Source organism: Eleutherodactylus coqui, chromosome 13, assembly GCF_035609145.1.
Source record: "Eleutherodactylus coqui strain aEleCoq1 chromosome 13, aEleCoq1.hap1, whole genome shotgun sequence".
Classification (NCBI taxonomy): domain Eukaryota; kingdom Metazoa; phylum Chordata; class Amphibia; order Anura; family Eleutherodactylidae; genus Eleutherodactylus; species Eleutherodactylus coqui.
Window position 1 is genome coordinate 98,722,005 of NC_089849.1, and position 14,273 is coordinate 98,736,277.

Consider the following 14,273-nt stretch of genomic DNA (forward strand, 5'->3'; position numbering starts at 1 on the left):
CCTCAAAGAAGCATACCAAATCTCCTGATCTAATCCCCCCGCCCCCCACCCTCCACAACATGCTCCCTGCCCATTCCTTTGGCTCACCATACTTTCCACTTTGCCTATCGTGTACATCTCCTGCCCCTGTACCCCCTGAACCGCCCCCACACCGTTTGTTTCCAAATAATTGAAAACAACATGTAATCGGCGTTTGTGTTTCCCCATACTTTGAAAGAGATTACTATTATTATTGTAATTACAGACTGGCCAACTCCCAGCAATTTGAGAGGGGTACAAGGATTTGTAGAATTTGCTATTTTTTTTACAGATGTTTTATTAACAACTTTTACAGAATAATTTCACCATTTACTCAATTGACAAAAAAAAGGGACAGCTTTTGTTTGGTCGCCTCTGGCACAAGATGATTTTTCCTGTCTGAAAAGTTCACGGCAGCCCAAATACTAGTTCATTCTGCAACATGCTTTTATTGTTGAAGTGGAAGCTTTAGATTGTGCAATCTGACCCATTCCATCACACAGCACTGGATAAGAAGGTATGCTACACCCTTGTGCTTATATCTCTTGGCGTTTGACCCTTCCAGAGAATAATTATGCTGTGGAGGACAAAGAGCTCCTAGCCATCAATGCTGTCTTCAAAGAATGGAGACACCATTGAAAGGAGCAACTCAGAAAATAATACTTCTAACTGACCATCGTAGCCTAGAATTTGTCAGGTCGGCCTAATGCTTGTCTCCTCGCCAAGCTTGGTGGAGTCTGTTCCTTAATCAGTTCAACTTTGTGCATGCCCCATTCTCAAGATGGTAAGGCTGGCGCCTTATTCAGAATAATTTCAATGGTTCTTCCCCAGAAGTACCGTCAATAACTATTCTTACCGAGTCCAATGTCCTGAGGGTAATCAATAACAAAGACTTGCTCGAAGAGATAAAGGAAGCATAGGAGACTGGCCCAATTCTTTCACACTCACCAGATGATGTGTCCCTAAATTCACAAAACCTAGTGTGGACTGAGGAGCACTGTTCTCACCTAACAGAACCTGTAAGATTGAAGGTGTTAAAACTAGTTCATGACTCCAAGCTAGCAGGTCATAAAGGAATTCACATACTGAAGAATTTTTGTCCTGATTCTTTTGGTAGCCCAATTATCTAAAAACTGTAAAGAGCCATATTACTTCCTGCAACATTTCTGCCATGTATAGAATTCCTCGTTCTTCACCAACGGGTTTTCTGCAGCTCATGTCAATTTCATCTCGACCTTGGGGATCTATCTGTGGTTTTTATTGCCAATTCACGTGTCTCCAGCCTTACATACTATGGTCTTATAATTTATAATGTGTTTCATCTTCATGGAGAACCAGATGAAGTTGTCTGAGATCATGGAGTACAACTTACGTCAGGATTCTGGCAACATCTTTGCACAGCACTTGACACTGATGTGAGTTTATCTGATTTTTATCCCCAGTCAAATAGCCAGATTGAACGTACAAATCAATCGCTGGGGATCTGCTGCTCATGATCCCCATCCATCAGCTGATTGTCTGACCTGCTGGGGCTGGACGTTGTCATTCGCGGAGGAAGTGAAAACGCCTGCTTCACTCCCATTAAAATGAATGGGAGTGCTGCACTTCTATTACATTGCCTGTTCCTGTTCCACACTATATATTTAGAAATCGCTTACAATTTCTAATCAAATGGCGTAGATATGGCCCCGGAGATAATTCATAGGAACCTGTAAACAATATCAACACTCTCTGACTGATTAAAGCGACTGTGCATTGTAAGAACCCATGTATATGAGCACTGGCGTAACTATAGAGGATGCAGGGGATGCGGTTGCACCCGGGCCCAGGATCCTTAGGGGCCCATAAGGCCTCTCTTCTCCATATAGGGAACCCAGTACTATGAATGAAGCATTATAGTTGGGGGCCCTGTTACAGGTTTTGCATTGGGGCCCAGGAGCTTCAAGTTCCGCCTCTGTATATGAGCCATTTTTCACTAGCACCAGTAGTGTGGTGTGTGCAATTTGCATTGAGTCTTGCATGGGAATGGGACTTGCAAAGAATGGGGTGTCTGTGTGCTCTACGACGTGCGCCCGAGAATCTCAGACGCCACTTGCACCTGGCCATGTAAATATGACCTAAGACGCTACATGCAGCCCTTACTGGCCAGTGCTGCTCAAATGGGCAGCACTGGTCAATCAAAGCAGGTGTATTGTCTTAAACTAAGGGCTCAGTCACATGGGTGTATTTTATACGCGCGTAATACGGGGTACTGCTGTGGGCTATTCAGACCTGTGTTTTTCATGCGTGTAGTTTTGCACATGACAAAAATCGCAGCATGACCTATGTTGGCCTGACCGAACTAGGCCATTAAAGGGAATGAGATTGCTTATATAATCATGATACGTGTGTGTTCACACCGAAAATCAATGGGGTCTACATGTGTTTTTTTTGCACGTGTGAAATACGCAATGTATACGTGCACAATAGAAACACAGCCAGGTTTGGGCACACATGGAATATGCAGAGTTTCGGTCCGTGAATACGCTGTCTATTCAGTGATCAAAATTAAAGACGCCCGTTTGAATGAGCCCTTATGATGTATACTAATGTACAGCGAGCATCAGGTAGTCAGAAAAGCGGTTCAGCCATCTTTGTTTGTCCAGGCCCCGAGGTTCATTTTAAGGTATTTCACCAAAGATATTGAGATGAAGCAAATGAAACATTGTCTAGAGGTCGTTGTTGAAGGAGTGGGTCATCAGGATTCTGTTGTCTTTCCAGGAATTAGCCACTAGTGGCCACTGTTTCACACTTTTAACTATTATGCTGCAATTTTACTCCTTACCACTGGAGGCCGCTGTGTTTTCCCTTAACATGCGTTTAAACAACATGGTTGATGTTGCTTTTTTTTGTAGGCCAACTTGTTACCAGTTTGAGTCTTGAACATGGTTTTCCAGTATTTGAAAAACATGGCTTTTTTTTTCCAAACACAGCACCACCCTTGTCCGTGGATTGTGTCCGGTATTGCAGCCCAGCTCCCAATCACTTCAATGGAGCCGAGCTTCAATACCACACACAACCGTATGGACAAAGATGGCACTGTGTTTGGAAGAAAGCAGTCATACTTTTCTTATCGCTGTCAGCATTTGACACAACAGAAGTCTCCAGGTCCAGGCTACTCTCTTCTTCTTGCCCTACTGTCTGCATAAGGCCGCTTTCACACGGGCGACAAAATCTGCGACTTTCTCCGATGCGACAGCGCTACAAATCGCATGTATGCAGACCCCATGCTTTCCAATGCGTTCCTTCACATTACCGATGTTTTGTAGGCTGCTACATTGTGATTAAGAAAACTCATGGCACGCTGAATATTGTAGCGATTTGGGATGTTTTTGTAGCCAAAAACCCTATGGAGCCTTCCTTTGTGTTGTATCATGTTGCACAAAATCGTATACACGTGCAACACCCCAAAGGGACACTTGGCAAACGTGAAGGGCTGGGAGGGTTAAGTGTTGGCTTGTCACGGCGGCACTTACCAGGCTCTCTTCCCTGAGGGGTGACACGTAGTCAAGGCCAGAGCAGGATTGCAGGCCAGCTTCAACACCCCTAAGTAGTAGTAGTTGTCACGGGTGACGCCACCGTTCCCACACACCGGTATGTGGAGGATAAACACAGACACTTGTGTGTAGTACCTTGGGTCCCCAGAAAGGGTTAGGGCCCCGTAGAAACTTTACTTGATATAATTCTGGCAAACAATTATTTACAGTAATTCAGGTACAATTCTTCACTGTGCAGGTAGAACAGAGCTCAGAGGTCAGGGAGGATACACATGATGAGACCGGTGCCACAGTCTGCATTATCTGTTGGGCACCGCTTCTGGTCTGGGAGCACTCCAGGAAGGGGGTAGGAGTCACTCCACAGCCATTATTTACTTTTTAGATTAGCACCCCTACGGCCACGTAGGCAGAACTTGTGTGTCTGAATTAGTACCTCTGCACTGGGTCTCTCTATTACTTACGAATGCTCTCTCTTAAATGGCTTTGGGCCTCACTCCATTCACATCCACCCTGCAGACTCTATGGGATATCTCTCCTCTTCCTCCATCTTCACCTACATGGAAGCTAAAGGTGGTTCCATGTGGCTCTGTGTTAGCACACGCAGGTAGACATGATGGAAGCTCCTCTGAACACAGATTGAAGACGAACCTTTTCCCGCTCTCAAACACTCCTATTTATACCTTCTCACACACCACATGACAGGCTGATACATTTACATGCAGGCAATGATTTTATTAGAATTAACCTCTCAAGCGCCGCAGCTGTGCAACACACACACTGGAAATGACAAGACAGGTTTGCACAGTACATCTACATAGGACAAACATGTACGACATTTATGGAGGGGACCAGGATGGTGTACTAAGTTACTACACGTTGCACCCGGGCTGTCTGAATGGGCGCATAAATGGGAGATGCAGATATGACTTGGTCATGGCTGCCTCTCATTTATGCGATTTTCGGCTTTACTGTGGCTGTGACACAGCCAACCAATAACCGTAGCGCCTGTGTGAAAGAGGCCTTAGGTTGGATTCACACAGGGCGGATTTGCCGCAGAAATAACATCCGGAATTTTGCCACGGTAAATCCGCCTGTGGACGCTAATCCCGGGATTAACCAGCCATGTGGACGAGATTTCTCAGAAATCTCGTCCACATGGGATGGCGAATGTGTCGTGGCAAAGCCGGCAGAAGCCGGCACGGATTCGCTGGCCGCAGCATGTTCTTTTTCTTCCTTCTTATACTGTGGCCGCTGTACTAGATCATATTTTCTCCAGCAGGCTTCGGGGTATTTCTGTAGCTTCCAAATTGTATAGTGTGCACACATCATCGACCAGATCAGACACAAGTTATTAGTCTCATATCCAAAATGTCTCTGGAGAGAAACACCCAGACAGCCCCTTTTATTGCAAGACATAACACCTGCCCTTTAATGGGCGTGCAACAGATTACATCAGTAACATATAGGATTCTCATTTGTCGGATCATATAGAATCCCCCCTCCTTCCTGCCCACCTTCTTTCAACTCCAATGTATAAGCAAGTCTTTGTCTTACAAACATGTGCTCAAACCTGAAACTGAAAGTAAGTATCTCTTTGTTGAAGAAGATTCTGTGTGGGGAGAGGGGGAAGGACTGGGAAAACACTCAAGATGAACACAAGCAATAACATATAACACTGTGATTTAATGCAGCAGAGTTCCACATTAGGCTGAAGTCTCAAAACACATATCTTTTCACCATTGTCCAGCAATTACTATAATGAAATTATGCAGTCATTAGCCTCTAAGAGTTAAAGTCACTACAGCTGCGTAATACCTCTAGTTTAGTACAAATCAATAGACATTTTACACTGACTAATCATCATGTCTATCACAATCCCCCCTTAAAATGTCTATCCTCTAACTCTTCCCGTCAAATTTTCACAGTTCTCTGCGAGTGAGCCTATAATCGGAGCGCGTTGAAGGTTCGATTTAGGGTCTTCAAGGGGGTGTAGGACTTGTCCTCTCCTTCTGGGGATGCATCCAGCGAACTCATTGTGGGAGTAGCTTTTCCAGCATCAGTTTCACAGGTCTCTCTGACACAGGGGATAACACAGCAGACTAGAACGGAAAACACAATCAGTTCACATACAACAGCGACGCCCGTCTGTGCCAGAATCCTTTACCACCCGCTCATCCATGGCGAGTGCTGGTCCCAAAAGTTAGCTCTTTTTAGTTAGTGCGGTCAGCTTCTTAATGGCAACTGCGTCTTTACCTGCGGGTCACGTGTCGTCTAGGATGTAGGTACAACAAGTCTCCCCTATCATCTTACAGACATTCCCCTTTTTAGCTAAAATCATATCTAAGGCCATTCTATTTTGAAAAGTCATAGTCGAGGTAGGTCCTATTGGTCGACTAGTCCCTATAAGGCGTCTCTAGTATAATTTATAAACCGCTGCTAATTACAATAAACATAATTAATCCAGTCAACGTTTATTTACCATAATGATCAGGAAAATGGACTCGAATCTAATTTTAACTTGGTCTCTAATTTTTAAAACTCGTCAGGTACCCCCCTTGGCTATCCTATGACGTCAATGTACACGTGAAGATCAAAACTACCACCAGGGGTCTCTCTTCTCGCTCTAGTATAATGTTACAATACTAGTAGTGTGCACAGGTACGCACGGCCTGGGACTCCCTAATCTTCACCCACACCAATGTCCCTCCTGGAGATAGTCCGGATGGTGAACACGTCCAGGCCGCCTGCACTGACCCTACACTACCTAGTGACAAGACTGGAAGGAACCGCCGTACCTATGCGGAAAACAAGGATAGACCAACATGACAGGATAACCACAAAACACAGACTGAGTTGGATCGAGATAAATTAACTATTGGGGGTAACCTCATTATCCTCAATGCTGTCTGACAGGATGTGGAGGAGCATAAGGGCTTTACTAAGGCACACTCCCCTGTCCAATTACCCTCCAGGCGGGTCCTCTACCTCATGTCTCCACAAAGCCAGTAAACGTCTCCTAAGGACTGGACCTGATTCTGCATCCATTCCCCTCCTATCGTACCGTAGGAGGAGCAATACCCGTTGGTGAGTTCCCCAAAAATCTCCCTCCACCCTGCCCATTTGCCTGGCAGGTGTAGTTTCCAGGGTAGTCAGTAATACTCTCTCCGGTGCAAAACACTTTAGTAGTCATAGAGTATTCCTTCTTCCACTTCTCACGGACAGTGTAATTAGCGGAAATGTTCGTGAAGAGACTAATAAACCACTCTTCAGCATCTACAGGGAGATTTAGGGGGACCATCCCCGAGTGTAGTCGGGCACTACCGCACACGCAACAGTTAGAGTTGTTGCTCCTGTTAGCATTGTACCTCATCAACTCCAACCAGAGATTCTGGTCAGAGTAGCCAGTCGCTACCGTCAAGGTGTCCGCAAAAGGTAGGGTCGGCTATGATCATCATGTTCATCAAGGTCTTTATCTTACGGCGGAGGGGGTTAATTATGGGCAAAGGACTAAGTGAAGGCTTCCATTCGGGTGCATCTACCATACCCCTTATTATAAACTTCCCTAAGGGATCTGTCCTCCCGTACCGGTATGTCCCCAGACTGTAAGTCCCGCCCCGTTCCCCGGGCTTGGATCTCCCATGGTTAGTGTAACAACCGCATTAAAACCAAGCAACATACTAAGTTCAGCCTTCCAATACCTGCTGTCCTTATTATTCTCAAGGAGGGCTATACGACTAATTAGGGATTTCCCGCTCTTATCTTTCTTATTTAAGGCACTTCGCGGTTTATAGGACCAGTCTATTCCTGTGTTACATCCCACTAGTCCCCAATAACGGCAGTCTTCTCCCCAGACGTTATCAGTGGCGCAAACATATTGTATTCCCCGGGTATGTAAGTCATATAACCAGCTGGACTGAGCTAAATCTGGCCTGCGGTGGGATCTTGCGCCTAGACATGGGACCACAGTACAATAGTCGAAGGAATATGCGGCTACTTGAGCATTGGACGAGTTATACCAGAAGGTAACCATACCCTCATATTCTTCCGACTAAGGATTCCAGTTGCCACCCTCCTCTCTCACTAGCCCTAACCAGAGTAATGTCTTTGGCACAACTAAGACTGGTCTCCCGGATCTGAAGCTTTCTTACAGTATGAAGCATGGATCCATGTAAGTCTTTCGGCTAGTTTCACAGCTGTGGCAGTAGTCAGAAGCACCTGGTAGGGGCCATCAAATCGGGGCTCAAGAGGGTATTTCCTGAGGAACTTCTTGACGCACACCCAATCCCCAGGCTGCAAGATATGTGTCCCAGTGTCTGCCTCTGAGTCTGGAAGAGAACACCTGTGCATAGGCTTTGGTTAGTTCTTTAACAACGGAAATCACATACTTAGTCAACACATCAGATTGTAATTGTAACTACTGAGGATAGTAACGACCTAGCCTTGGGGCTAGCCCAAACAATCTCGTAGGGAGATAATGTATGATCCCCCCTGGGTTCATATCTAACACTGAATAGGGCTATTGGATGGCAGTCTTTCCAAAGTGGCGTCATTTTTAAGTATCTTGCATTTTAGCGTGCCACTACGTCTCTCCACCTTCCCACTACTCTAAAGATGGTAGAGTATGTAAAAGGCCTGGGATACACCCAGAGCAGACATGACATGTTACATTCACCTGTGAAGTTTATACCTCTGTCTGACTCTGAATCACTTCTGGTACCCCATATTCACAGTTTACCTCGTTCATGAGCTTCTTTGCGGTTACCTATTTGTTTGCCTAGGTAACAGGGTCGGCCTCCAACCTGCAAAGACATCAACAACAACAAGCACGTATTCATACTTCCCAACAAGTGGGAGCTGAAGGTAGTCAATTTGCAATCCCTGAAATGGGTAGAGTGGTCCCAGCAAGTGTGATGTGGCAAATTTACTTCTGCCCTGACTCACCAATGGCATAGATCATGCTAAACTGGACAAATGATGCAGCAGCTACAGAGAACCCAGAAGTCGCCCGTCCTCTTTCAAGCGTCGACATCATTGCTGCTTTACTAGGTGGGTCTTTCCGTCCATCAGCTGGGCCATCATGGGATACAGGAACTGTGGTAGGCAAGTGCTGTTGACTGTTCACCATACGCTGTCCTGTTTCTGCTGCTCCCATATTAGTCCATTTATCCTTTCCTTCCTTGCTGGCTTGTAACTGTAAAAGTCTTTAGCATATCAAAGTCCAAATTTTGTCAATGTCCAAAGTTTTTACCACTGACTCATGCTGTCAGTATCTTTCTTCTTTCTTCCACGGCTTGAGGGCCGCTGCCTTTGCTGTGCTGTTGGCGAGGGTGTCGTCTCTCGCTTCTCCAGTGTAGGAATCGGTGCGAACTCTCAACTTTGTCAGGTAGAAGTAGGGCCTCCATGAGACTCTGCACCGCTGCACCATTCTCAATTGGTTGTCCTGCTAAGGTAAAAACTGTCTGGCCTTCCATATTGGGCTGTAATCATGAGCTATGCCAAATGCATACCAGGAGTCAGTGTAAAGGGTTGCCATCTTACCTCTGCCACTCTACTCGCCTCAGTGAGGGCCTTCAATTCCGCTTCTTGTGCTGAGACATGCGGATGCAGAGTTTCTGCTTCTAGGACATCTTGTTGTGTGGCCACTGCATATCCGATGTGGAGTCATCAATCCTCACCCTGGTACCATCTGCAAAAAGCTCAACATATGCATTATCAACAGAGGTTCTGGTAACTGTTTGCATACCTGCAGTTTCTTACTGTATTAGTACTAAATAATCGTGTTGATGTTCTATTTCACATGGCACGGAATCTTGTAGCACAAAATCATTTATTTCCTTTTTTTCTTATTTTTTTTTTTTTAAACCCAATAGCTGATCTACAACACCTAGATCATCTATGACCCAGATCACCTATGCCTCCCCCCTTTTGAACCAGTATACTCAATGGAAAAAAAGTAATCACGTTCAAACTAGTACAACGTTGAAAAAGGAAACCAAGAGGCACAAAAACAAGCACTTTGTAGGTCAAGGTGACATTGTACGCAGCAAAGCCTGAGCGAAAATCTCTTTAAAATTTTTATTTTTTTTTTCCAGGTCGCAGTTAGCATTTTTTAACACAAGGGGGCGCAACACAAGTAAAATTTTACGTCACCCAGTGTAATAGTATTTCAGGGAACGTCCAGCGTTTAACTTTCACTCTCCTGTCGGAATATAATTATAGCTTCAGTGTAGACTGATACTAGAATATACAAAAGACTTAAGGAAAAAACTAAAGAATATGGATGAATTAACATCCTACTCTGGGCAATTTAGTCCCTCTTTCTCACATAAAAAGTAAAATTACTTCATCAAATTGCGTGAAAAAGTTTGCTGGGTGACTATAGGGAAATTATTCCATCTGTAGGAGCCTTCCATAATATCATCTGTCTGAACATCCATTGGAGAAGCAGGCAGTGGAAAACAGAGCCCCTGGGAACATGACAGAGCATCCCCTGTCATGTATTCCTGGCCTCTGTCCCTCATGCATCAACTCCAATCTTCCATGCACTATAAACCAGCTTAGTCATCTACTATGTCCCAAGCTGCATCTTCACAAAGGTTTGTTTCCCTGAACTTATCACACATCCAAAGTGGCCACATTTTGGAGTGTAACAAAGTCCGGTCAAACAAAACCTTACTTCAGACAATCATGAGGTTAGCACTGGATACAGTGACATTGGGGAATGTAGGCCTCCCAAGTGCAGCAAAATGGCCGCCAGAAGCAGAAAGGGGTGAGGCTACAAGTTTCCCAGGTGAGGCAACATGGCTGCTGGAGGAGGAAGGGGCAGGGCTTAGTCCTATCCCGGATTGGAATGGCCGGAAGTAACATCACACACCCTGAAAGTGAGCACATGGGGGGAAGTAACTTCAGGGTGGGGGCACGGCTCACCACATTTGCTGCAGAGTCACACTATGTGGGGTTTTAAACATTACAAGTGCGGCCACCATTACAGGGAGGGGCTGTAGTCAACACAAAGGCATTACATTGTTCATAAGCAATACACATCCCCCACTACACGCTTTCCCCTCTTGAATCTCTTTCCTACATTATACCACCTCCTAGCAAAACTAGCTAAAACACCTTTCTTTCTGCTTATCTGTCCATAACCTGACATTTCTTTCTGCAACTTTTCCTGATCCTTTTCTTTGTAAAACGTTTCTACATGTTTTGCATATTCCAAAACATCCTGCACTGATCCCGTATTCTATTCTGCCTGCTTATTCTATCCTATTTGAAATTTCTGAACACAATAAGACTCCTTTACCAAATTCCACCTCTTCACATTAACACTATAGGCAAAGGGAACAAACGGGTTAACTGGAAAAAGCTTTCAGTGGCTTAACTTCAGTCCACTCTCTTATCAGTAACCCTCCCTCAATAATAAACACTGCACATTAATTTTATAATACCGAAAAGACAGGATTACTGGAGAATACCCACAACGGCTCAAGGTATATATCTCACCTACCTTTGCAACAACCCACCCTCTCCTAGTAATCCCCAACAGCAGCACTCCCTGCACACAATCTGAACAGGACATTTAGCTATACACAGAGACTGACGATTATTTTCAATGACCAAGACCTCAACAATATCCGGAGACTTCTGCCATCACACCACGGCTATAATTCCCGCGTATATACCTTTCCACATATGAGAACATAACACGCTCAATCATACATATGCATACGCGTATCATAAATTTTCCTAACCTCACACTAGTTACCTAGGAGAAGGTGTCTCTCTCTGGCGTGTTCCCTCAGACTTAAACAGCCAAGTCCGCCCTTCTGACACATTAACCCTCACAGAATTTATCTCTTGGTCTTGTATACACAATCTTTAACCGTCTCAGACATATCATACCCAGCATACAAAATATCCCTTAGGCAGGTTAAAACGGTGGTCTTTTCCGAGTAGAAAGAACTATATTACCTGCCTTTCATTGATTTATCACTCTGGATCAGAAACAGGCAGATTAGCAGTCAGAAATCAGCTCACATCGGTAGATTTTACATAAAGCAATCTTACTGTGTTCTGTAGATTTTCGGGCCCCTGAGTTCTGCGTGCTATCTGCCGATCTCTGTATTTTTCCAGAATGAAAGAAATCAAAATCTCTACTCGGCCCACCCAGGGACGCCAATTGTGCTAGATCATATTTTCTCCAGCAGGCTTCGGGGTATTTCTGTAGCTTCCAAATTGTATAGTGTGCACACATCATCGACCAGATCAGACACAAGTTATTAGTCTCATATCCAAAATGGCTCTGGAGAGAAACACCCAGACAGCCGCTTTTATTGTAAGACATAACACCTGCCCTTTAATGGGCGTGCAACAGATTACATCAGTAACATATAGGATTCTCATTTGTCGGATCATATAGAATCCCCCCTCCTTCCTGCCCACCTTCTCTCAACTCCAATGTATAAGCAAGTCTTTGTCTTACAAACATGTGCTCAAACCTGAAACTGAAAGTAAGTATCTCTTTGTTGAAGAAGATTCTGTGTGGGGGGATGGGGAAGGACTGGGAAAACACTCAAGATGAACACAAGCAATAACATATAACACTGTGATTTAACTCTTTCCTTATGCAGCAGAGTTCCACATTAGGCTGAAGTCACAAAACACATATCTTTTCACCATTGTCCAGCAATTACTATAATGAAATTATGCAGTCATTAGCCTCTAAGAGTTAAAGTCACTACAGCTGCGTAATACCTCTAGTTTAGTACAAATCAATAGACATTTTACACTGACTAATCATCATGTCTATCACACCGCGCTCTCCTCTATGGGAGCACCGGCCGCAGCAGAAGAGCGAGGGGCCAGGTCGCTTCAAAACCCGCGGCTAAGTGCCACAGGTTTTGAAGCAGCGCTTCTCCCGGTGGAAATCTCGCGGTTTTTCGCTGTGGCCAAACCGCGAGATTTCCCCTGGGATTCCGGTGTCTGTGGACCAGGCCTTAGTCTCCATTTTGGCCAAAACATGTAAGCTGACGGGTCGCGGTAAGGCCACTGCACGTACGTCAGAACCTATGCTATCTTACTAATATCTAAATAAAATCACAGAGGTGAAAGAAAAAATGTACAAAGACATAACTCACAGAAAAAGAAGCCAAATACGCACCATCTGATAAACTGCAGGGCAGCCCAATCACCATTAGACCCTGGTAGTATGCAGACAGCCAGATTGCAATATGAGGGAGCTAAATGTTCAGCGCGGAGTAGTATACAGCAACTCACCTCAACCCAGATGGTACTGTTGTAGCTTGACGCCACCTGAAGTGGTGGGTGGAGACAAGTGTTAGGCTGCTTGACAGCCAGGTGACGCCCCTAGTGCCTGATTGGCTGCACTCACCCCTCTGGCTCCAGGGGACATTGACCGGCTGCCCTGCCATGGAGCTGCTTAGAGCGTTGTGTGCTGCAGCAGACGGAGAGAGTGAAAGCGGTGGCTGTGTTCTCCCAACTTCCCCCGTTGGCGTCCCATCTCAGCTCCCGGCTACATTTTTTTTGGTATCTGTGCCCCTACCATCTGCTGTGGCTGAGAGTGTCCTCTCTCCCGCCAGCTGATTGCAGATGTGACCCACCGGCCTCCCTGTCATGCATTTATCGTTACCCAGAAGTCGTCCCCGCTGTGTGTGTGTCCCGATGCCGTTATATTATCTTCTGCAAGCCCCTTCAGTGCCATGCTCCCTGTAATACCACGGCCTTCATGTCATGCAGTCCCCACCCCCCAGAAGTCGTCCCCGCTCTGTGTGTGTCCCGATGCCGTTATATTATCTTCTGCAAGCCCCTTCAGCGCCATGCTCCCTGTAATACCCCCGGCCTTCATGTCATGCAGTCCCCGCCCCCCAGAAGTCAGGCACGCTGTGTGTCAGTGCAGTTGTCGGCGCAGAATCCGTGATCTTTCCACAATGTCATTGCGGTAGGGCCGCGGATCAGACGGGTTCATGCACACGGCAGAGCCAGATTCTGCATACGGAGTCCAGCAGTAGAATCCGGCCCTGGCGGCAGCTTCGTCCGCATGTACCAGCTCTCTTCTATCTTCATCTGTACCGCGGACGCTCCGCACGGCTCGCGCAGTACACTTTTTTTTTTAATTCTGCTTTTCATGAGGAATGTGCGGCCGTCCACAATTGTTGTGGGTTGAGCGGCTTCCATTGACTTCAGTGTGGATGTGTCAGAAGCCCCGGCCAGCGCGGACGCCCAGTGCATTTTTATTTGATTTTTTGAACTCCTGATTTCCCGCGGATTGGAAGGCTTCCATTGACTTCAATGGAAGCCGTCCGTACTGACGCTGCAGGAAAATGGAGCAATTGGTTTCCGCTTGTGTGCATGAAGAATCATTTTCCCATAGCATGCCATGGAGGGTTACGGCTGCGGATCCGGAGGCGGGCACGTATGGCATGCTGCGTATTCTTTAACGGGACCGCACATCCTCTGGTGTGAACGTGCCCCTCCAGTGCGGTCGCCCTGTGACTGGTTGGACTACCATGGTGACATGGGGGGGCGGCTTGTAAAGGGCTGCTGAGGTGGGGATTGTATCATAACGCGTGACTGACACAGGGGGCGGGACCGTAGTCATGGTTACCGGGCAGTCAGTAGACTGGGAGGGGCGTGTCTTCAGGCGAGTGGGCGGTGCTGGAGTCCTGAGGGCGGTAGCGCGGTGTATTCTGGGAACAACGC